At 44.3% G+C, this 25,833-nt stretch overlaps 1 protein-coding gene and 2 long non-coding RNA genes across 8 annotated transcripts in view; 2 read left to right on the forward strand and 1 right to left on the reverse strand.

Annotated features, from left to right (window-relative positions):
- The window catches only part of LOC126987398 (uncharacterized), a 54,448-nt gene extending 52,275 nt beyond the window's left edge, over nt 1-2,173 (forward strand). For all 4 annotated transcript variants that reach the window (XR_007740875.1, XR_007740874.1, XR_007740877.1 and 1 more), the window contains one exon: nt 1,650-2,173. This is a non-coding gene — a long non-coding RNA (uncharacterized LOC126987398). The remainder of the gene's footprint in view (nt 1-1,649) is intronic.
- LOC126987397 (zinc finger protein 418-like) overlaps nt 1-25,833 on the reverse strand; it is a 60,650-nt gene that overhangs the window by 27,069 nt on the left and 7,748 nt on the right. Inside the window, exon 2 of one of the 3 annotated variants that reach the window (XR_007740872.1) lies at nt 15,390-15,786. The exons of the other annotated variants lie outside the window; for them this stretch is intronic. The gene's annotated coding sequence lies outside the window, so the exon portion shown is untranslated. Of the gene's footprint in view, nt 1-15,389; nt 15,787-25,833 lie in introns of those variants that run through there. 3 annotated transcript variants of the gene reach the window in all.
- LOC126987399 (uncharacterized) lies at nt 707-1,151 on the forward strand. The gene is made up of 2 exons (XR_007740878.1): nt 707-846; nt 931-1,151. It is a non-coding gene; the product is annotated as an uncharacterized LOC126987399 (long non-coding RNA).

A 25,833-nucleotide genomic window follows, 5' to 3' on the forward strand; every position in this document is an offset into this window, starting at 1 on the left:
GAAAGACTTATTGGAAAAATGTTGCACTGCCATCCATCCTGTACGGGTAAATATAATAAACATCACAAAGACAGACATAAAAAAGTTGCAGAGGATAGAGAATGGGGTGTACAGGAAGAGGATGTCCTCCCCCTCCCAGGCACCACCACACTGCACTCAACCCTCCCACCACTATCATTCCAACCTCCCACTGATGTGTTAGATCCCTGAACCCCTACCTACTGTTCTTTACAATGTGTTTATAATGTGTACATTTTTAGCTTAGCGGCTGGTAAGACCAAATACACTATATTATTACTATTAACACACACACACTTGACCAATAAGCCCAGGCCACAACAGCCAGCCCAGCACAGTCACCAAAAAGATCAGACCTTTCACAGGACCCACCAACCACATGAAGCCTGGGGTGGAAAGTGAATAACAGATCATGCCGTCACAGTCACCATTTGTTCCAACAGATGAATATTTTCTGTTCTCTGTGCTACACACAGCCCTGTAACACCACCACAACAAACACTTGCACTCACACACACAGCAGAACTGAATCAGCACAGCACCTCAGGAGAAGTGGACCTTCATGTGCCTGACAATCTCACCCTTAGTCATGAAACGTTTCCCACAAACATCGCACTTGAACCCTTTATGACCAGAGTGTCTGAAGACGTGCCTGTCCAATATACTCTTCAGTTTGAACCTTTTCCCACAAACTTCACACTCATGACTTCTTGCATCAGTGTGTGTAACAAGGTGTAATTTGAGGTTACTCTTCCGACTGAAACATTTCCCACAAACTTCACACTCATGCTTTCTTTCACCAGTGTGTGTAAGAGTGTGTAATTTGAGGTTACCCTTCAGACTGAAACATTTTCCACAAACTTCACACTCATGATTTCTTTCACCAGTGTGTGTAAGAGTGTGTAATTTGAGGGTACCCTTCTGACTGAAACATTTTCCACAAACTTCACACTCATGATTTCTTTCACCAGTGTGTGTAAGAGTGTGTAATTTGAGGGTATCCTTCCGAATGAAACATTTTCCACAAACTTCACACTCATGATTTCTTTCACCAGTGTGTGTAAGAGTGTGTAATTTGAGGGTATCCTTCCGAATGAAACATTTTCCACAAACTTCACACTCATGATTTCTTTCACCAGTGTGTGTAAGGGTGTGTCTATTGAGTTTACTCTTCCGACAGAAACATTTTCCACAAACTTCACACTCATGATTTCTTTCACCAGTGTGTGTAAGAGTGTGTAATTTGAGGGTATCCTTCCGACTGAAACATTTTCCACAAACTTCACACTCATGATTTCTTTCACCAGTGTGTGTAAGGGTGTGTTTCTTGAGGGTATCCTTCAGACTGAAACATTTCCCACAAACTTCACACTCATGATTTCTTTCACCAGTGTGTGTAAGTGTGTGTAATTTGAGTTTACCATTGTGACTGAAACATTTCCCACAAACTTCACACTCATGATTTCTTTCACCAGTGTGTGTAAGGATGTGTGTGTTGAGGGTACCCTTCTGACTGAAACATTTCCCACAAACTTCACACTCATGGTTTCTTGCACCAGTGTGTGTAAGGGTGTGATGTTTGGGGTTACTCCTATTACTAAACCTTTTGCCACACTCCTGACTTTCATGAGGTCTTACACCAGAGTGTGTGGGTGTATTTGTTGAGGTCATCCTTCCCTGCATGTCTTTTCTCACACTCTTGGCTTTGGTCAGTAAACTTGCTCTCATTCTCAGATCTTCTCACACTTCTGAAATTCAAACTTCCCCCTTTGTGGATGAAGAGGCCAGCAGTTGTTGTTGTTGGTGGTGGTTGTGTTGGTGGTGTTTTTTATCACTCCTGAACCTCACACCAGTAGCAGTCTGCTCCTGCTGATCCCAGCCACTCCAGCTGCTGTCCCGCCTTGCAGCCTCCACTGCAACACTACTCTGGATGTGAGGAGTTGGCTGGCCTTGAGGAACCTCAGAGATGCTGGAGAAGGCGGCGAGGTTGCTTCAAAGCCACACTCAGTGACCAATTGAGCAGGCAAGGCGAGGGATGCACCAAGGAGTCCTGAAGTCAGCGGCAGCAGGGACGGAACAAGTACTGACCACAGCAACTGTCTCGATGCCTCACTTCAACACTAACACCAGTGGTGGACATTGGGACACAAAGTCATGTGCTGAAAAAAAAAAAAAAAGACTGCTAAGGAAACTGAAGTTGGTGGGAGGGATCAGGGCGGTGGTGGGTGCACCGAAGGCAAGCCACAGGCCACCGGGTCAGGCAAATAGTGCGTGTACTGATAATAAGCTAATGCAATAATATATTCATTGATAAATATGTCTTTTGAACTAACCTAAATAAATCTGAAGCGATATCCGTAACAATACTAAGACAGAACTACACGTAAATGGACAATATCCAGCGACCAAAGCTGCAAGCTTGATAGTTTTAAGGTCTGTTAACACATTAATCGCGTTTGGAAACTCAGCGCTCTTGCCTGCTCCGCGGAATTTTAATGGCGCCCACCACGCCAGTGTCCGTTGGACTTTTGCAGAGAGAGGAGTTATGTATCATTATGAGAGGATAGCCTGTATTATAGTGTAAAAATCCACGGCACAAATATAAACCAAATCGCGGACCACTAATATTTTTTCCCTCTGCCGCGTATTGGTGCACCAATGTACCAGGCATGGGTTGGCGCATATATGTACCAGTTCGCGACGTACTGACGATATAGTCTTGTTCTGCTATTTGGTTTAGTTTTTATGATTATTATACGAGTTTGTGTCGATACAATATCTTACATTCTGATGAGCTGTACATAAAAAAAACTATTAATAATGTTTTTTTTACCCTCCTTTTCAACAGAAATGAACCCGACCGTCTTTTAAGGAGGGCGATCGGATACCTCATCTGGTGATTCAGATGATTCAGGTTTTTTGTCAGTTCAGATGACCCAGATGATGAGCTCTCCGAGGAAAGTGACGAGTTAGAAACAGATGAAGAGCAGGATGGGGAACATTATTTTCTTCTCTGTTATGAGCAAAATTTTAATTTATCAGGAATTTTTTTATTTTACGTTATTTGCGGAGTGGTATTTCCCTCTACAGTTCAGTAAAATACACTATAATAAATCAACCATTGGGATAATCTAATATTCCAAGTACTAGTAAGTAGTGATCTGGAGCATTATTTTTTTGTTATGAAAGCAAGATTTTCATGTATTAGGATTTTTTTTTTTACGTTGTTTGATATGAGGGGCATTTGCCTCTACAGTTGATTACTGTTACATAATGAAATGCTTATATTTGGAAGCAAAATGTCACCAAGCTTTAAATGTATTTTGGATGCCTTTACATAGCTATATATTTATTACCTTATCATTTTGGACTTATTACCTGGTACCATTGCAACACATCTGCAGTCATAATAAATACAAATTTACCCACAAATTGTTTATATACTCATGTTTGTAAAAGTTTATAGAAAGGGCTATTCGGGCCACAGATGTACCAATATGCAACAAGTGAAACATCTGCTCAGCACACTGGCGGCCCAGTAAGTGAACAAGGTATAAACAATCATATGTGAACATTTCATGACAATCAAATGAATACAAATGGCAAGACACATGAAATGGAAAAAAAAATCTTAAGGAGCCAAAATCTTGAAAATTTGTTTTTTACACTTCAAAAAATTTCACAAAATCGACAAAACGTCTGACAGTCTTTTGTAAGGTATCAATATAATCTACAACTAAACGGCAATTTTTCTAATTTTGTACATTTTTAAAAAATGTAAAAAGAAAACGGGAGAAAAAGTGGAGAAAATTATTAGTGAAAATGAATTTCAATTTTTTTAAGCCAGAACAAAAAATGAAAAAAATTACAAAATGATAAATGTAGATCTATACACAAAGTTTCTATGGTATATTTTTTTCAACTAAAGTCTGTGAAACAAAAATAAGATTTTATGCTTTGTTTGAGTCTCCTCTACACATTCACCCAAATTTCACAAAATTCACAGAATGTCATACACTTACACCAACAAACAGCATACTAAAATTTCAAAGCCATAGGACATACTGACGAAGATTGTTTATCACCTCAACCGCCGGAGGTTAGAAGGGCCGAAAAGATGTTAAGTGGCGTGCTCATCGTAGAAAGTGACATTTTACGCACAATTGAAAAGATTAAAGTAAGCAAAGCTCCTGGTCCAGACAAAATTACCCCTAGGGTCTTAAAAGGAATCAAACATCAAATTTGTAAACCGCTCTCCATCATATTCAATAAATCTTTAACAGCTGGAAAAGTTCCGTCGGATTGGAAACTTGCAAATGTCACACCAATTTTCAAAAAGGGGGACAGGTCTCATCCAGGAAACTATCGACCAATTCGCCTGACATCTATTGTTTGTAAGTTAATGGAGACTATCATTCCCAACAATATGGTGAAATTCTTCAAAGAAAGTAATATAATAAATAATTCGCAACATGGCTTCCGTAGTAACGTTCGTGTTTGACTAACTTACTTGATTTTTTTCACTATATTTTTGAGGTGTTCGATGAAAGCAGATCAGTAGATATCATATATCTGGATTTTCAAAAGGCATTTGATAAGGTCCCCCACCAACGATTGCTCAGCAAACTACTGGCGCACGGTATCTCGGGTAACATTCACAATTGGCTCTCTGAGCGGAAACAGAGAGTAGTTCTAAACGGTGTTACATCTAACTGGCTTGATGTCAAAAGCGGCGTACCTCAAGGATCATTGCTTGGCCCCATGCACTTCTTAATTTATGTTAATGATATCGATGATGGGTTCACTTGCAAAGTATCAAAATTTGCTGATGACACAAAAATTGCTAGTAAAGTTACTGCGACACTCAACGAAGAAGCTTTGCAATCAGATGTAGATCGACTTGCACGTTGGGCCAATCAATGGCAAATGAAATTTAACGTTGACAAATGTAAAGTGTTGCACATCGGAAAAAATAACAATTTAAAGCCCGGTCAGCATTGTTCAGAGGCAGTTATAATTACAAACAAATTGGTTGGCTTCATCGGACGAGTCTTTAATAATAAATCAGAAAAAGTAATATTAAAACTGTATAATTCGTTGGTTCGACCCCATCTAGAGTACTGTGTACATTTTTGGTCTCCCTACTACAGAAAAGACATAGAAAAGTTGGAATGGGTCCAACGAAGAGTAACAAAGATGATTCCTAGGTTGAGAAATTTGTCATATGAACAAAGGCTTTAAGAAGTAAATTTATTCAGCCTACCAAAACGAAGAATGTGAGGCGATCTAATAGAAGTGTTTGAAATGTTTAAAGGATTCAGTGATATTAATGCGGAAGATTACTTTACAATTGATCGATCAAATAGAACAAAAAGAAATCACAATTTGAAGATAAGTGGTAAAAGATTCTCGTCGCACGAAGCTAAACACTTCTTCTTCAATCGAGTTGTTAATGTTTGGAACTCTCTACCTTGTGATGTCGTTGATAGTACAACAGTTACGGCCTTCAAGAATAGATTAGACAAGTGTTTTGAATCCAACCAGCAACTAAGATATTACTCATTGTCATAATAACGTTAAGTTCTTTCGAATACTGGTGTCTTTGTCCACTTTTATCGCCCGGTTAGTGGTAGCAGTAATGGTAGTTCTTTCCTCTTTCCTACATAAATTCCATGCAGTTTTTCTATGCTGCATGGTTCTTTTTCCTTTCCTGACAGCTTTGGCTGGTGGGAGGGGGGGGGGGGGAGGAGCCTTCGCATTTGCTGTCCTTCATCTTCCACCTTTGATTAGATAGTTAGTGTAGCTTGTCACAAACAACTTCGTAAGGACCAGCAGGTCTGCTGTTGTTTGTTCTTCCTTTGTGTTCCTTTGTACTGTGTGCCCAGGAGGGACCCCCCCGGGCGCCCTCCTTAACCCGAGAACGTGGGCAGACCCTTTTTTAGGCTTTCACGAGTCGTGGCTGTGGTACGGTGGACCCTAAAAAGGGCTCGCCATAAAACGCCTAATTCGAGCTAATTGTAGGCGGTGGTGGCATAGCGCAACCCACCATGAATGCCCTAGGTCAATGTGGTGGGTGGGTGATCTTGAGGTGGGCTTTTTTGTCATAGGTGGTGCTGTAAGGTCGTGGCATACTGAATTAGCTATCCATACAGTGATCACTTGGCAAATTCTCTGTAGTACCCAACAAGCGACTCTCGGCTAGATGCCACGCATCACGAGACTGTTTATTTTGTAACAAACATCACCCAAAAAGAATGGAGTTTGAGTAAAAGTAAATATTTGTAACGGTTTTATGGTTATGAGAGGAGTACTCTGATGTACGTTCCATGCTCTTTTCTTAGTCTCAAAATGCAGAGTAGTTTTGTCGTTTCTCGGGCACTTCTCGGCGGAAGCTCCTGGAGACAGGCGGCTCATTCTGGCGCCCGACGCATCTGATTGGCTGTTCAGCAGCGCGTCTGTGATTGGTTCACTTCGCCTCCCATCTCTCTCTAGCTCTCGATGACGTCATTTGTAAACAAAACCTGGCGGGATATCATAGCAGAGACTACTCAACAGTGCCTACACGTTCTACAGTAGTAATACCACCGCGGCACCGCCACAACGGTAGAGAGGGATGACCTGATGCCGCTATCCCGACATGGTATACCTCCACCACAGCCTGTAACAGTGGCTGTTCATCTTCACCCACACCTGGTAAGAATGATATCATTTTGTTTCAAGTGGGGATAGACAGGGTATGAAAGAATTAGTGGAATATAAAACTTATAACATGACTGGCTGACCGCCTTGCTATATGCGTTTTCTTTACTTATTACCACCCCAATTTTAGTATATGTACCGCCGAAGCAAATTAGGTAGGAATAAAAATAGCAAGGCTGACACTTGTGCATGAAACTTTGCTGCTGTAGGTACTTCCGCCAGAGGTTTCGCCACCTATAGGTGTTCGATCGCGCATTAGTTTCGGTACCTAATCATCTCATTTGAATATGCTAATCCCGACTTCATGAAGATTAATTTATCTTGAATCAGGCGGGGGTAGTGGGTGCAGCCCCCCACACGCAGGAGAATGTCAGATTTAACTGGTTGAGGATAGCCTTAGTTTAACTGGTTGGAGTGCGAACACCAGCTGGTGACGAAACCTCTGGATAGCCTTCCGCCCCGACCCCTCGCTCTAGCCTATAATTATTAATCCCACCTGTCATCCCTATCTGTACTCTCATACAAGCGACTTTGGCTATACTATATAACAAGTCCGCGTTACTTACAACAATAAAACTTATATAATCATTACAGCACACTGAGGCCATGTCGTAGATGCAAACATTTTTAGGGGGACGTGTTTAGTATGGCTGTAATAGCTCCGGGAATGTGCTGCGTCTCACGTTTTTCTAAGTCGAGAGAGAGAGCTCTGTCGTAAATGAATGTAAACAATACACGATTTTCTCTTCTTGGGTCTTTTCCGTTTGGCGTACAGCGCTAAAAAAAAGGTACTGTGACGTTAGGTTAGGTTAGGTTAGCAACCTGTCGGGGGGGTCCAGGGGGGCGCAGCCCCCCGGTTAGGTTAGGTTAGCAACCTGTCGGGGGGGGTCCAGGGGGGCGCAGCCCCCCGGTTAGGTTAGGTTAGGTTAGGTTAGGTTAGCAACCTGTCGGGGGGGTCCAGGGGGGCGCAGCCCCCCGGATAGGTTAGGTTAGGTTAGGTTAGGTTAGCAACCTGTCGGGGGGGGTCCAGGGGGGCGCAGCCCCCCGGTTAGGTTAGGTTATCACTCATATATGCCTCCCCCCCCCAAAACCCCGATTCCCCACAGTTCCCCAAGTTTGCTGGAGGGATTGGGGGTGTGTGGGTAGAGAATGGGGACGCGGACTTATTATAAACAATTACCGCGACTTTTAAAGGAAGGTACCTACCTAGTGACTCAGCACTTCGTACATGTTTACTTAACAAATTCCAGTCGTTCACCACTGTCTGTGAACCACTATCTACCTATGTGTGTCCTGCATCTAAGTTTTTCCAGCTTATACCCATTAGGTACCACTAGTCCTGTCCTGGCTACTAATTCTTATTACCTTTTTTTTATCAGTGGTTCCGTTATTAATTACTTTTACCCAGTATCTTGGCCTTATTTTTAGCTATAATACACTGTTCCTTGGGGCGTAGGTCACTACTCACTTGAAGTCCCAAGTCCCTCACACTATATGACCTCCCTATGGTAGTGCAATTTAATGTGTAGTCTACAGGCCTATTACCTCTACCTACCTACCTTTACAGAGGTTTCGCCACCCGTAGCGTTTGCACAAGAGGTTTTGCTACCTAACAGGGATTTGATTTAATACAGTGTGGTTTCGATACCTGCACGTTTCGCTCTTTATAGATGTTTCGATAATGGAATGTTTAGACTGATCTTACCATAACTCTTCCGCTTTCTTGTGTGACTTGATGTGCTAGGCAACTTAGGCCATATAGTAGTTTGGTATTGCTGGGTCAGGATGACCCTGGGTCTCTAGGCATGTCCATTGTCACGCGGTGGGACATAGGTGTAGAGCACCAAGATACCTAGTCCCATGATATGGGCCAGAAACCCCGATTTACACATGGTACCCATCACTGCTGGGTGGGCACAGGCTTAGGGTACTGAAAAACACCTAAGAAATTTTTGCTCCACCCAGGAATTGACATGGGATTGCTCAGTTGTGAAGCAAACACGCTACCATTATGTCATGGAGCACCCCAAAGCTAAGTAGAGACCATGATCCCATTAGGCCGAGAGTCATTTAGGCTGTGGTCCCTTTAGGCCGAGAGTTATTTGGGCCGTGATCTCTTTAAGCTGAGAGTTGTTTAGGCTGTGATCCCATTAGACCGAGAGTCATTTAGGCCGTGTTCTATAATTAAAACAAGTAAGAAAAATAATAATTTTATTCATAGGTAGCCCTATACTGTTGTCCTTAGGTAGAATTATACAAAACACATTTACATGTCTTTTTTTTTAATTTAACACATTCAAATAAGCGACTACTCAACATGAGGACCAGTCCTTTTCCTGATGTATGTAAACCAACACCCCACTTGATACATATATCCCAAATATCTTTTCATTGGTGAGCATTCATAGGTAAGGAGCAGACAGGTGTCTGCATGCAGAGGTGTAACCAGACCGAGATTAGCAAACAGCTGAACCAGAAAGTGGCGAAACCTCTGCAACCTGTTCTGGTTCACTCCCAGGAACTGGAGGTCTGTTGCTATCGGGTTTCCTGGCAGACAGCAATTCTTTCTCCCTCCTCACTCCATCTGGCCTCCCTACCAGGTTTAACCCAGTTTTAGGGAACCCCTCCACCCTTGACCTCTGCCTGGGGAATGGCCCTATCCTCCTCGCTAATGTTACAACAAGCCTGTTCATGGATAGTGACCATCTTCCTGTTGTGACTTCTTTCCTAACAGTTCCCCCTCCCCCTTCCCAGTCATGCAGATCCTATTGGTCTTCTCCACTCAGTGTCTGTTTTTCACCCCAACAGATCCACATTAGCTGACCTGTTGGATGGTTCTACTGCTCCCAGCCTGGCTTCCAAAGCAGTCAACCTTACCAGGACCATGATCCATGATGTTGTAAGTAATGAGGAAATAGCCAAACCTAAGGTGTCAACAGAAGAAATTAATATGATTCATGATGTAAGTAATGAGGAAACCTATGATAGACAAGTTGTGAAATACCAGGAACAATTGAAAAACAAAATTATGTTACAGCTTCTCCCAAAATGTAGTGAAAGTAAGGACCTTCAAGTTTTGAAAACTGCTAATAGCTTGTTGTGTAAGTTAATTGCAACTCGTCCCCAGGCATATAATAAAAATCTTTATCAACCTAACTTTCCTGTTCACCTATCACTACCCCACATTTTTCGGTATTCATTATGCACTTCACCACTTTCTTCTTGGTGTTTTTACCCACCTCATGAGATAGAGCTCCTCATTACGAGTAAATTGAACCCCATATTGACAAGGCGCACTCTGTTTATAATGGCGACACAGAATTTTTAAAATTTAATTGCATTTTTAGCGATCAGAAGTCGGCAGCGATACATCAACCCGCATCAAAGCCAGAGGGCACACTGGGTTAGGTTTAGGGTTAGGTTAGGTTGGTTAGTTTGTGTTGGGTTAGGTTGGTTAGGTTAGGTTTGGTTGTCTGTTGTGGACGAAACTAATTTTTTCTGGTAGATTTCGGCTTGTTTTTAATTAATCTACTAGTTATTTTTGGTGTAAATCACATTAGTTTCTGGGGGGAATAAAAAAAATTTGGTTGAGTTGCGCCAAAAACAAGTGGTGACTTAATTAAAAACAAGCCAAAATCTACCGTAAAAAAATTAGTTTCGTCCAGAAAAGAGGGTGTTGAAATACTTAATACTTACCTCTTTTTCTGTGACTGGCACATTCTCCATTTCTCCCTATTTAAGGCGTGCTGCACACATACACCTCTACCTAAACAGATGGAAGATACATTACCGAATGAACTAGGTGTATGAAATAGAAGATATAGTGGGGCTGGGGAGAGGTAAGTTGTGCATAATAGGGGTAAATTATAACAAGGCGTCATCAATAATGATATATTTACAAACTCCTTATGTAACAAAAACTTTTGCTAATTGCGATGACAATCCTGACATGCTCATTTTAATAGGTTGTTTTATCCTTTCCTTTGGCCAGAGGCAAAGGCCACATATCAGACACATTCCAGAAGAACATGGTACATTCAAGTACGTATAGCCTTGGTTGAGATAATACCGAATCCTCAAAATAAATTTAAGTAAGGAAACCACTCACTGACATGGGACTCAATACATAATACAAAAGCATCTACGACTTTTTCCTTGACACTATCCTTTCCCTTTGGCCAGTGCCAAAAACCACATATCAGACACATATCAGAATTACATACTACATACAAGTATACCCAGCTTTGGTTAATATAATAATCCTCAAACATTAAAGTAAACAGACCACTCAGTGGACATAGGATTCAATACATAAGACAAAAGCATCTACTTTTTTTTTTACCTTGATACACTAGCATTGCTTTTAATACAAAGGGTTACTGAAAAATTTGTGGACTATGGTAGAAAGACATGAGATAGGTACACCTTTAACTTGACACATTTTTCGATCACACCTTAGACCTTAATACCTCAATAACTATGTTCATCGTCTATTCTACCTTCTGATAGTACTGGAACACTTACATCAGACTCAGACTTTGCAAGACTCTCCCCAATTATTAATCTTGCTTTTGAACTAGGCTTTTTTAAGCACATACCTATATTTTCTCGTTTTCTCTTCCTTGTCGAATACAACCGGTCTTGCTTAACACACTTTTTATTACCTGGCTCTGAAACAGTTGTCACATCCACAGGCCAGTTACTGTTGTTTGGTGGATAACTCGTGCCAGCATCTAATGTTGCAATTAACTTACACAACAAGCTATTAGCAGTTTTCAAAACTTGAAGGTCCTTACTTTCACTACATTTTGGGAGAAGCTGTAACATAATTTTGTTTTCAATTGTTCCTGGTATTTCACAACTTGTCTATCATAGGTTTCCTCATTACTTACATCATGAATCATATTAATTTCTTCTGTTGACACCTTAGGTTTGGCTATTTCCTCATTACTTACAACATCATGGATCATGGTCCTGGTAAGGTTGACTGCTTTGGAAGCCAGGCTGGGAGCAGTAGAACCATCCAACAGGTCAGCTAATGTGGATCTGTTGGGGTGAAAAACAGACACTGAGTGGAGAAGACCAATAGGATCTGCATGACTGGGAAGGGGGAGGGGGAACTGTTAGGAAAGAAGTCACAACAGGAAGATGGTCACTATCCATGAACAGGCTTGTTGTAACATTAGCGAGGAGGATAGGGCCATTCCCCAGGCAGAGGTCAAGGGTGGAGGGGTTCCCTAAAACTGGGTTAAACCTGGTAGGAGGCCAGATGGAGTGAGGAGGGAGAAAGAATTGCTGTCTGCCAGGAAACCCGATAGCAACAGACCTCCAGTTCCTGGGAGTGAACCAGAACAGGTTGCAGAGGTTTCGCCACTTTCTGGTTCAGCTGTTTGCTAATCTCGGTCTGGTTACACCTCTGCATGCAGACACCTGTCTGCTCCTTACCTATGAATGCTCACCAATGAAAAGATATTTGGGATATATGTATCAAGTGGGGTGTTGGTTTACATACATCAGGAAAAGGACTGGTCCTCATGTTGAGTAGTCGCTTATTTGAATGTGTTAAATTAAAAAAAAAGACATGTAAATGTGTTTTGTATAATTCTACCTAAGGACAACAGTATAGGGCTACCTATGAATAAAATTATTATTTTTCTTACTTGTTTTAATTATAGAACACGGCCTAAATGACTCTCGGTCTAATGGGATCACAGCCTAAACAACTCTCAGCTTAAAGAGATCACGGCCCAAATAACTCTCGGCCTAAAGGGACCACAGCCTAAATGACTCTCGGCCTAATGGGATCATGGTCTCTACTTAGCTTTGGGGTGCTCCATGACATAATGGTAGCGTGTTTGCTTCACAACTGAGCAATCCCATGTCAATTCCTGGGTGGAGCAAAAATTTCTTAGGTGTTTTTTCAGTACCCTAAGCCTGTGCCCACCCAGCAGTGATGGGTACCATGTGTAAATCGGGGTTTCTGGCCCATATCATGGGACTAGGTATCTTGGTGCTCTACACCTATGTCCCACCGCGTGACAATGGACATGCCTAGAGACCCAGGGTCATCCTGACCCAGCAATACCAAAGTACTACTATATGGCCTAAGTTGCCTAGCACATCAAGTCACACAAGAAAGCGGAAGAGTTATGGTAAGATCAGTCTAAACATTCCATTATCGAAACATCTATAAAGAGCGAAACGTGCAGGTATCGAAACCACACTGTATTAAATCAAATCCCTGTTAGGTAGCAAAACCTCTTGTGCAAACGCTACGGGTGGCGAAACCTCTGTAAAGGTAGGTAGGTAGAGGTAATAGGCCTGTAGACTACACATTAAATTGCACTACCATAGGGAGGTCATATAGTGTGAGGGACTTGGGACTTCAAGTGAGTAGTGACCTACGCCCCAAGGAACAGTGTATTATAGCTAAAAATAAGGCCAAGATACTGGGTAAAAGGAATTAATAAAGGAAACACTGATAAAAAAAAAAGGTAATAAGAATTAGTAGCCAGGACAGGACTAGTGGTACCTAATGGGTATAAGCTGGAAAAACTTAGATGCAGGACACACATAGGTAGATAGTGGTTCACAGACAGTGGTGAACGACTGGAATTTGTTAAGTAAACATGTACGAAGTGCTGAGTCACTAGGTAGGTACCTTCCTTTAAAAGTCGCGGTAATTGTTTATAATAAGTCCGCGTCCCCATTCTCTACCCACACACCCCCAATCCCTCCAGCAAACTTGGGGAACTGTGGGGAATCGGGGTTTTGGGGGGGGGAGGCATATATGAGTGATAACCTAACCTAACCGGGGGGCTGCGCCCCCCTGGACCCCCCCCGACAGGTTGCTAACCTAGCCTAACCTAACCTAACCTAACCTATCCGGGGGGCTGCGCCCCCCTGGACCCCCCCGACAGGTTGCTAACCTAACCTAACCTAACCCAACCTAACCGGGGGGCTGCGCCCCCCTGGACCCCCCCCGACAGGTTGCTAACCTAACCTAACCGGGGGGCTGCGCCCCCCTGGACCCCCCCGACAGGTTGCTAACCTAACCTAACCTAACCTAACGTCACAGTACCTTTTTTTTAGCGCTGTACGCCAAACGGAAAATACCCAAGAAGAGAAAATCGTGTATTCTTTACATTCATGTACGCAAGAGCTCGCTCTCTCGACTTAGAAAAACGTGAGAGACGCAGCACATTCCCGGAGCTATTACAGCCATACTAAACACGTCCCCCTAAAAATGTTTGCATCTACGACATGGCCTCAGTGTGCTGTAATGATTATATAAGTTTTATTGTTGTAAGTAACGCGGACTTGTTATATAGTATAGCCAAAGTCGCTTGTATGAGAGTACAGATAGGGATGACAGGTGGGATTAATAATTATAGGCTAGAGCGAGGGGTCGGGGCGGAAGGCTATCCAGAGGTTTCGTCACCAGCTGGTGTTCGCACTCCAACCAGTTAAACTAAGGCTATCCTCAACCAGTTAAATCTGACATTCTCCTGCGTGTGGGGCTGCACCCACTACCCCCGCCTGATTCAAGATAAATTAATCTTCATGAAGTCGGGATTAGCATATTCAAATGAGATGATTAGGTACCGAAACTAATGCGCGATCGAACACCTATAGGTGGCGAAACCTCTGGCGGAAGTACCTACAGCAGCAAAGTTTCATGCACAAGTGTCAGCCTTGCTATTTTTATTCCTACCTAATTTGCTTCGGCGGTACATATACTAAAATTGGGGTGGTAATAAGTAAAGAAAACGCATATAGCAAGGCGGTCAGCCAGTCATGTTATAAGTTTTATATTCCACTAATTCTTTCATACCCTGTCTATCCCCACTTGAAACAAAATGATATCATTCTTACCAGGTGTGGGTGAAGATGAACAGCCACTGTTACAGGCTGTGGTGGAGGTATACCATGTCGGGATAGCGGCATCAGGTCATCCCTCTCTACCGTTGTGGCGGTGCCGCGGTGGTATTACTACTGTAGAACGTGTAGGCACTGTTGAGTAGTCTCTGCTATGATATCCCGCCAGGTTTTGTTTACAAATGACGTCATCGAGAGCTAGAGAGAGATGGGAGGCGAAGTGAACCAATCACAGACGCGCTGCTGAACAGCCAATCAGATGCGTCGGGCGCCAGAATGAGCCGCCTGTCTCCAGGAGCTTCCCTTCTCGGCCTTCCCATAGCCGAAGCCTACGGGTTAATAAGGCAGTGAGGCCGCTGATTGGGTGAGCGCCGGCGATGACGTCATTGGACTCCCAACGAATCACAAGCGTGTTTTCAGAGCTCAGCCAATCGTAAGGCTTCATCTGTGGCTTTAAAATGACCCGTTCTCTCTTTCTGTTTCCTTTCTTTTTCCAAGGTACGTATTTTGAGATAACAAGGGAGTAAAGGAGGAAAAAAAGTGAGTTCCGGGGGGCAGCATGACCCAATTATAATGGCACCACTATAAACAGTTGCCTGCGCCATGACAGGCTCGGGGCCGACCATTAGGCTCAGATGGATAGTTTACCGGCGCCATAAGCCACATAAAAAAATTAAAAAAACTCCACGGGTCGGAACAAATAAGCGCTTTTTCAGTGCTTTTAATACCTTGAGTTTCACGACCCTCGAGTTTAGCGCTACACCTTCGGAACGAAGCGAGCACGAAACTGGAGAGGGTACTGTAGTCACAACATAAATACTGGCCTAAGGCAAAAACCTTCTCTTTCATCGTACTTTTATTTATCCTGAAATGTACACATTTCCATTTTTTGTGAGTAATAAATAGCCATAGGAAGAGTGGTGGTTGGCCCAAGCCCGACGTGGTGCAGGCAAGTGTTTATACTGGCGCCGTCTATTCTTGGCTCATGCTGCGCCCGGAAGCTCATTCTTGATTTCCCTTTGACAGTTCCTTTAGAGTCCACGTTGATGGGTGGTCTTCAGGACAGCATGTGGGTGGTCTTGGGCCACTCGGCGGTGACTGAAAAATCCCAGGTGGTAGCGGCGGATTCGAACCCAAATCATCCACGACGCAGTGAATACTGGACCGGCACGCTAACCACTCAGCCACCGCCTTGGATACCAACAGAAAAATGATGTATTTGTTATGGGTTGTCTTAAAATACCTATGTGTAAAGAAGGCGACGCAATGTCCTCCCCTTCCTCCACCAGCAGTGGGCAGCGGCTGTCAGTCATGGCAGGCCACAGAAATTTAGGGCTGGGTTAGGTTAGGTTAGGACAACAACATGTCTTTGAATAAAAATAAATTTGAATTAATAAGATATGGGAAAATGGCCACCTCAAGATCACAGTACCAGGTGAAAGGTCAAGAAATTGCAGAGAAGAGCTCCGTACATGACCTGGGGGTACTAGTTAGTAATGACTTTTCACCCACTGAGCACATTGACATCACAAGGACGGCCAGCAGGATGACAGGATGGATACTCTGCACCTTCAAGACGAGGGAACCTGAACACCTCCTCCCGCTCTGTAAGTCCCTGGTGTTGTCGAAAATGGAATACCTGTGCCATCTGTGGCCCCACACAAAATGTACAATATCAAGCGACTGGAACAGATACAAAGGGTCTTCACAAGGAAGCTGAACTCAATGAAAAATCTGAGTTACTGGGACAGGCTCAAGACTCTGCAACTCTACTCCTCCAAAGACGAAGAGATAGTACTACATAATTAACACTGAAGAAGCAAGTGCCTAACCCATCACCACAAACTGAAGGAGGGATAACACGCCAGACACACCCCAATTTGGCTGCACCTGCCCCAGGACATCCATTGAAACAGTCAGTCAATGTCTTAGGTCCATACATGCTGCCAGCTTTACCAACGAGGGACCAACACTATTCAACTGCCTGCCCAGGGACATCAGGGACACCTCAAACTGCAGCATGGAGACCTTCAGGAGATAATTTGACCTGTTTCTGTAGGGGAACCCTGATGAGCCCCTCTCCCTACACGCGACTACTCCAAGGGGGCAGAGTAGCTCCCTCCTGACCAGCTGAGGCACATTAGGGGCCGCTTTCACAGTCATTTTGTTTGTTTTTATCGTTACAAATGGCGGTGATTGCTGCTATAGTATTTCCACGTAAAACTGGCCTATGGGGTAGTGGCGGCTGCGGGGTGAGCCCAGCCCTGCACCTTACCACACACTCTCAACACCTCTCACCTCCTCTACCACTACCCCATAGGCCAGTTTCACGTGGAAAACTATGCGTTGATCACCGCCATTGGTAACGATCAAAACAAATAAAGTGAAAGCGGCCCTAGGAGTAGGGCACAGTGTTGGGGCGGTGGACTCCCAAGTCGCCCAAAGTGAACATCACCTACACTGCAACAAGACAAGACCCATAACTTAAAATACAGTTAGTTCCGTATTGGAGAGTAAGATGTTGGTATTTTCCTGAGGTCAGGGTGGCAACCCTACACACGCGTGGCCCGTCCACACCCTGGCCCTCCGCTCCTTCCTGTCCCAAGTGTACCCGTCCACACCCTGGCCCTCCCCTCCTTCCTGTCCCAAGTACAGCCCGTCCACACCCTGGCCCTCCGCTCATTCCTGTCCTAAGTACAGCCCATCCACACCCTGGCCCTCTGCTCCTTCCTGTCCCAATTACAGCCCATCCACACCCTGGCCCTCCCCTCCTTCCTGTCCCAATTACAGCCCATCCACACCCTGGCCCTCTGCTCCTTCCTGTCCCAATTACAGCCCATCCACACCCTGGCCCTCTGCTCCTTCCTGTCCCAATTACAGCCCATCCACACCCTGGCCCTCCCCTCCTTCCTGTCCCAATTACAGCCCATCCACACCCTGGCCCTCCCCTCCTTCCTGTCCCACCACAGCCCATCCACACCCTGCCCCTCCTCCTTCCTGTCCCAATTACAGCCCATCCACACCCTGCCCCTCCCCTCCTTCCTGTCCCAATTACAGCCCATCCACACCCCTGGCCCTCTGCTCCTTCCCTGTCCACCCTGCCCCTCCCTCCTTCCTGTCCCACCACAGCCCATCCACACCCTGCCCCCTCCTCCTTCCCTGTCCCACCACAGCCCGTCCACACCCTGCCCCTCCCCTCCTTCCTGTCCCAATTACAGCCCATCCACACCCTGGCCCTCCCCTCCTTCCTGTCCCAATTACAGCCCATCCACACCCTGGCCCTCCCCTCCTTCCTGTCCCAATTACAGCCCATCCACACCCTGGCCCTCCCCTCCTTCCTGTCCCAATTACAGCCCATCCACATCCTGCCCCTCCCTCCTTCCTGTCCCACTACAGCCCATCCACACCCTGCCCCTCCCTCCTTCCTGTCCCAGTACAGCCCATCCACACCCTGCCTGCCCTCCCTCCTTCCTGTCCCAATTACAGCCCATCCACACCCCTGCCCTCCCTCCTCCTTCTGTCCCAATTACAGCCCATCCACACCCTGGCCCTCCCTCCTTCCTGTCCCATTACAGCCCATCCACACCCTGGCCCTCCCTCCTTCCTGTCCCAATTACAGCCCATCCACACCCTGGCCCTCCCTCCTTCCTGTCCCATTACAGCCCATCCACACCCCTGCCCTCCGCTCCTTCCTGTCCCACCAGTTTCAGCCCTTACATCAGTAAATGTTAATTGAACCAATTAATACTAAAACCAAATTGGCCTGATACAGTTTGCCTCATATTTGCCTCAATCATGAGCTAATGTATAACACTGCATTTATGCAAACATACAAAAAAATGGATTATCTGTTTTCCGATCGGGATTACAGGCAGCGAACGTTCAAGATCAAGATCAAGTTCAACTTTTCCCTTAAATATTGTTTACGTTGTAAACGGCTCATCCAAGAAGCCGTCCCGTCATCGTTGAACAATTTACCACTCTACACACAAGTGGTGAGTTATCTTTGATAGATCTTTGAAAGATGAAGTCTTCAAAGTGGACATTAGCCCAAAAAGCTAAGAGAAAATGTTGTCAGTATCCATATACAAGCCAACCCAAACACGCCCAACGATCTATCCCTCGTCAATGTGTCAATCTTGCACACACTACTACTGACTCTGGGTGATGGTGATGATGATGTGATATTGTCATGTGAAGTGAAGCAGGATGTAGATTGTGGAGCTCAGCAGGTGTTAAATACAGATGATCACAAAAGAAAGCAAACTGAAATTTGTTCTTCACTTAGTAATGAAGTAAAAGTATTTGATAGTGACTGTGAAATCACAATTCATCCAAAAGTACCTCCAGTTGTGTCAGAAAATGCACAAAGCCAGCTGCTACAATGGGCTGTTGATAATCAAATAACTCACACAGCTATTAATTCATTGTTAACCATTCTAAAACTAAATTATGATGCGTCCCTTCCTTCAGAGGCTCGCACACTGCTCAAAACTCCAGTCAACCAAACATCACTTATTACACAAAAATGTGGAGGCCAGTATTACCATTTTGGTTTGCTCAAAACTATTGATAAATATGAAACAAGACATACATCTAAAGAGTCCATTCAGCTACTTGTACACAATGGTTTGTCTTTGAAAATAAACTGTGATGGCATACCATTACATCGGAGCTCTAGAGCACAATTTTGGACAATACTAATTAATTTTCAGTGAAGGACTTACACCCAACTGTTCTCCAGAAGTTGTACGAATATTTTATGGCATGTCAAAACCTAATGATGTTGATGAATTTTTGAAAGATTTCATTGATTAATTGAAACTTGTATCTAATGGGTATAAGCTTGGTGAGCATCTTATCCCAGTCCACACAGCCTCCTTTATTTGTGATGCCCCAGCACGACAGTTCTTTAAAAGAATCACATCTCACAATGGTTACTCAGGATGTGAGAGGTGTCAACAGGTGGGGGAATATGAGGCTGGAACTGTGGTATTTCCAGATTTGAATTCTCTACCACGATCAGATGAAAATTTTCTTGCTCAAAGTGACAGTAATCACCACCGAGGTATATCCCCTCTTGCAAAGCTGAATATGACAAATTGTTTAGTGTCAAAATTTGTATTGGATCCTATGCACTTAGTGTATTTGGGTGTTATGAGAAAACTTCTCAATCTTTGGCTCAAAGGACCCTTAAATGTAAGGATAGGCTCTCACAAGAAAAACTTAATATCTAAAAACCTGGTCAATGTAGCAAAATTCATGCCTGCGGAATTCAACCGTAAACCAAGGTCGCTAGATGAACTTGATAGATTCAAAGCAAATGAGTCAAGAAGTTTTCTTCTATATACAGGCCCTGTGGTTTGAAGATACCACTGACATCAACATATATAACAATTTCATGTTGCTGTTCAGTGCAGTAAGTCTCTTGTCCAGAAAAGATATTCCAAATTCTGTTGAGTATGCAAAAGACTATTTACTCAAGTTCACTGAGCACTTTATCCAGATATATGGGAAAAGATATGCTGTTTACAATGTTCGTAATTTGTGTCATCTACCTGATGATGTCGCAAAACATGGTACTCTTGATAGTTTTTCGGCATTTGAATTTGAAAACTTTTTGGGAGTCATAAAAAATCTCTTGAGGAAACCCAACTTCCCTTTATCTCAAGTTATCAATAGGATTTCAGAAAGAAATATAAGTATGGATGTGGAAGAACATATCTATCCTGTCCTGAAAAAGATTCACGCACAAGGCCCTTTAGTTGATGAAATGGTATGCCAGCAGTACAAGGAATTATACTTGGAAAAATACTGTTTTGACCCATAAGCGTCGGGCTAGAGGACTATTGTCGTCCTCGCACCGCGCGGGCGGTGCTGATAGATTTTGTAAAATAGGTGTCTTTCATCAATGCCCCGTGTGGCAATTTCAAACGAAAACATAATAATTTATATTGTTTTTTCATCGCCAATCCTTCCTTTCCACGATTAAATAAATTTAAAGTGTCTACGTCGCAGCACGGCATAGATATGATGTTGGGAAGAGGTGCTATTTTTGGCCAAGCCGTGCGCGTCGGATGGTGGGAACTCCCGCCACCCGACGCTTTCCGCCCGCGCGGGAATTCCCGTCACCCGACGCACACGGGTTAAAGTCACACCTGCTGATCAAGGAGTAATGATTAAAAATGAAATTGGATGCATTCAAAATATTATTTCAAATAAATGTGAGCCTAATAATATAAGTATAATATATCAAGTATATCAGGTTAAGGAAATTGTTTTTCATAACCCATTATCATCTGCAAATTTAGGAATTTACAAAGTTAAAACACTGCAAAAAGATTTGAAGATATCTTCTTACATGCCAATCCAAAGAAAATATTTGCTGATACAATTATCACAAAATTCATTTGCTCCTTTCCACTTGTTCACAGCCTTCAGCCACAGTGATTCAATCAATCAGCATGACTTCCAAAGAGTTTTGTGTAGTTGTGTTTGTTGAAACACAAGAGGTGGATGTTGCTCCAAGCATTTGGCTTTCAAAAAATGAAAGAAAATGTAGATGGCCTCCATACAGAGACTCCCAGAAAACTCAAAAGGCTATCAAGGACCAAGTCATGCCTGGGGAAAGTTGGCCTACCTATCCAGTGTGAGTACTTGGCTTTTAGGGTGAGTATTTTTCTTCCTGTTGAGGTATTATTTGGCCTCATGTAGGCTCATACTGTCCCCTGATTTCCTATGGTACACATTCAATCACAGACAAGTTAGGGATTGCAGTTAGTTAATCTTTGAAGTTGCACCTTTGATAGGATGTTAATTCAAAGGTGTTGAAATTATTATTCAGGATTTATCATTACAGATTGAAGCGTAAAACACTTTATGAAGACACAGACTGCTCTGACTCATCTGGAGATACATCAACTATGCAGCCAAGCCCAAGCACAATTCCAGAACCCCCTCGTGTTTCTGGTTTCCCATCTCTTCAAAGAAGTAATGCTTTTTGCATCCCTAAGGTTGACAGAGAGATTTACAGACGCCCTCTCGCTGGAGAGGGCGTCTGTAAATCACTTATCTTAAGACCAGAAATCAAAATAGCTACTAACAATTATTTAACAGCAAGTTAAATCATTCTTAAGCTGCTGGAGAGCAAAATAAAGCCCTGGGCAAAAAAATACAAAACCTCCAAGCTAGTATTTTGTCTGTTTGGGCTGCTCAGGAGACTGCGGCCCCCTGCACATTCGCTCCTCAGTGGTCACACACACCACACACAGATGCAAACCTTAAAACCTAACCAGCAAAGGGTAAATACATTTTTTTTTCTACCAGCAGGTACCACGTTTGGACATTTGGCTCCAAACGACAGCCAGTATTATTTTTTCCCGAAATAGAAAAGAGGATCCGAGTTAAGTCCAAACAGTACTTGTCTCTGAGTCACCGCCAGAGAGCCAATATGGTCCCTTGAGCTATGAAAAGGATACAGGACATTAGGTTCATTCTGTTTCCTATTTTATTAATTTTTCACAGATAATGACAATTTTCTTGGCAAATGAAGAAATAGTTGAGGAAAAGTATCAAAATAATGTTTTCCTGCATGAGTTGAGGGAGATATTTTTTCAGGAGTACAGTGCATCAATTACGCTATAAAAGGATGCGGAATTTAGGCGAGATTCCCATGTGTGTGTTTGTGTGTGTGTGTTTACCTAGTTGTAAGGAAAAGAGCCATACTTAGCCTCATGCTGTCATCTCGTCTATATCTTTTCTATCCAACTTTGTCTTAAATTCATGTATTGTTTTTGCACACAATCTCATGAAGTTCATTTCAAGCTGTTATACTTCTATGTGGAAAACTGTGTGTTTCTTTGTCTTTTCTGAATGTCGTCTTTTTCAGTTTCTTGCTATGCCCTCTTCTACCACTTAACGTCCTTCGTCACTAGGTCTTCTCTATCAATCTTCTCCATATCCTGTGTGTGTGTGTGTGTGTGTGTGTGTGTGTGTGTGTGTGTGTGTGTGTGTAGAGTGAGAGATGTATCTCACCATGATGCTGTGATTTGTCTGTTTTATAGTATAGAGGGAGAGATGTATCTCACAATGATGCTGTGATTTGTCTGTTGTATAGTATAGAGGGAGAGATGTATCTCACCATGATGCTGTGATTTGCTTTTGATTTCTTATGGAAAGAATATATTTTGCATCATATAATGATTATCGTCTTATTTATAGCACTTATATGACACATTCTAGCAGTAAATTAGCTCACACTTTGCCAATCTTAAATCTTGCCAGTGTAAGACATATCAAGGTCAAACAGCACCATGTCAAGCAAAGTTGAAACGTTGAGTGCTTGATATGAAGCAGCAAAATTACATTTTTGTATTTGAGTTGCATTTTTTCATGTCGATCCTTAGGTCTGACAATCTTTGGGTTCACGGATGTTATAATTTGCATTCATTTATTTTTCATGGATGCTTGCAATATGTGTCCAGTCATATAACCACCATTATTGAATGTGGTCAAAGTTACTATGCAACATAGATCATTTTTTGGCCTCATTATTTAATAAGATACTATTGTATTATCAAAGATCTAAAATGATCCAAAGAAAATGGATGACAAATTATAGCATCTGTTAGAACCCTAACACTTGAAAATCCAGAATACTGGCATAATATGATTTGATAATCCCATTTCAGTGTTGTGTTTGCAGTTATTTGTTGTCTGGATTTCATTGTGATTTTAACAGCCAATACCACCTTTGAGTTGTATTTTCCTTTTGTTTTTGAGCTTCATTCATTAACTGTGTATGTCATTAGAAAACAACGTTATGGAGGAACAGCGTCTGTTACTTCATAAGGTCTTCTTCTGATGACATACACAGTCAATGAGATGAAGCTTTGAGAAGGCAAAAGGAAAATCACAGCTGCAAAGCGGGGTGGTAATGGAAACAGTTGGTCCATGTTGGCCTGCAACCGGCTCAGAATTGGGCCGGCATTGGTATTAATAGAAGGCTGCATAGGCCCAGTATTGGCTGCAGTATGGTTACGGAATGCCAATATAGATCTTTTTCTGGCCCGCAGCGTAACCGATTCAGGCCGAGGGTGCAAACATATATCGGCAAGTAAATGGCCCGCTGTTGGGCCCATTACTACGTGATGGCTTACCGATTCAAAACCGATTTGGTTTATGATGACTTGCCAGCACTGGCAAGATGCAGGCCCGGCATAACCATGTTTGCTGGGTCCTTCCTGTCCCAAGTACAGCCCGTCCACACCCTGGCCCTCCCCTCCTTCCTGTCCCAAGTGTAGCCCGTCCACACCCTGGCCCTCCGCTCCTTCCTGTCCCAAGTGTAGCCCGTCCACACCCTGGCCCTCCGCTCCTTCCTGTCCCAAGTGTAGCCCGTCCACACCCTGGCCCTCCGCTCCTTCCTGTCCCAAGTGTAGGCCGTCCACACCCTGGCCCTCCGCTCCTTCCTGTCCCAAGTGTAGCCCGTCCACACCCTGGCCCTCCCCTCCTTCCTGTCCCAAGTGTAGCCCGTCCACACCCTGGCCCTCCCCTCCTTCCTGTCCCAAGTGTAGCCTGTCCACACCCTGGCCCTCCCCTCCTTCCTGTCCCAAGTGTAGCCTGTCCACACCCTGGCCCTCCCCTCCTTCCTGTCCCAAGTGTAGCCTGTCCACACCCTGGTCCTCCCTCCTTCCTGTCCCAAGTGTAGCCTGTCCACACCCTGGCCCTCCCTCCTTCCTGTCCCAAGTGTAGCCTGTCCACACCCTGGCCCTCCCTCCTTCCTGTCCCAATTACAGCCTGTCCACACCCTAGCCCTCCCTCCTTCCTGTCCCAAGCACAGCCTGTCCACACCCTGGCCCTCCCTCCTTCCTGTCTCAAGTACAGCCTGTCCACACCCTGGCCCTCCCTCCTTCCTGTCCCAAGTGTAGCCTGTCCACACCCTGGCCCTCCCTCCTTCCTGTCCCAAGTGTAGCCTGTCCACACCCTGGCCCTCCCCTCCTTCCTGTCCCAAGTGTAGCCCGTCCACACCCTGGCCCTCCCCTCCTTCCTGTCCCAAGTGTAGCCCGTCCACACCCTGGCCCTCCCCTCCTTCCTGTCCCAAGTGCAGCCCGTCCACACCCTGGCCCTCCCCTCCTTCCTGTCCCAAGTACAGCCCGTCCACACGCTGGCCCTCCGCTCCTTCCTGTCCTAATTACAGCCCGTCCACACCCTGGCCCTGGCTCCTTCCTCTCCCAAGTGGGTAAAATTCTAGTGTTTGCCCATACGCCCCCCTCCCCCCCATAAAAGCCTGGGGACCTGGTGGGAATGCAGGGTTTCGGGTGGGGGACACGAAATCCGTCTCATTCGCGTATTTTTTTAGTGGGGGGGGATAAAAACTCCCTAGATCTAGGGAAATTCCCTAGATTTAGGAAATTTTTCCTCCCACCACCACTAAAATAAGCATTTGCGACGAATTTAGTGTTTCCCATACGAAAACCACGCACTCAGTGGATCCCCAAGCTTGCTTTGGGAGAGAAGCGTCGTGAACCCACCAAACGATGCTCACCTCACCATCTGGCGTGGCACCGGCGGCCATCTGTGCTCACATAAACCGCCTCCACCACACTCATGTCCTCTCTCTAGTAGGTTGTCACCTCATCGCAAGGTTTCTGTCCTCCAAGTAGAGTCCGTGGCACCAAACACAGTGTATCTTCATTGTTTATCACTGACACAAGTAAAACCACCTGCTAGCCGGGATCCATCCAACACCGCGCCTTTAACACTACTGCGGCTTGTGCAGGAAGTGCGGGCTCTCGAACCTCTTGCCCGAGCTGTTCGAACACATGAATCTTTACTGACCGGATTTTGAATCTGCTTTACAGGCTCGTATTCCCATTATACAAGATGATTGTGGATATTGACTCCGCGCCTCCAGAATACGATAATACGCCTCCATATATCATAGTAAAAAAAAAAGTACTTAGAAGTAAAGAAGCCGAATTAATCCCCTTCCCCCAACGATCTTCGGGGACCTGCGTGAACTCGGGGTAGTTTTGTGGGAGAGCATATTTAAACTACTCCAACCGAACTTTACGACCTGCTAACGAGGGGGCTTCACCCTCCTCGACCCCCCTGCTAACCAAGGGGCCAGCCTCTGACTCCCCCCTCTTAAAGGTGCGTGTTCTAAAAAAAAATAACCACGCGTGGTGGACCTGGTCTCACATGCGTGGGCTAATGGCTAACAAAGCGTACCATCGCTAA

The sequence above is a fragment of the Eriocheir sinensis genome, chromosome 64 (assembly GCF_024679095.1).
Source record: "Eriocheir sinensis breed Jianghai 21 chromosome 64, ASM2467909v1, whole genome shotgun sequence".
Taxonomy (NCBI): domain Eukaryota; kingdom Metazoa; phylum Arthropoda; class Malacostraca; order Decapoda; family Varunidae; genus Eriocheir; species Eriocheir sinensis.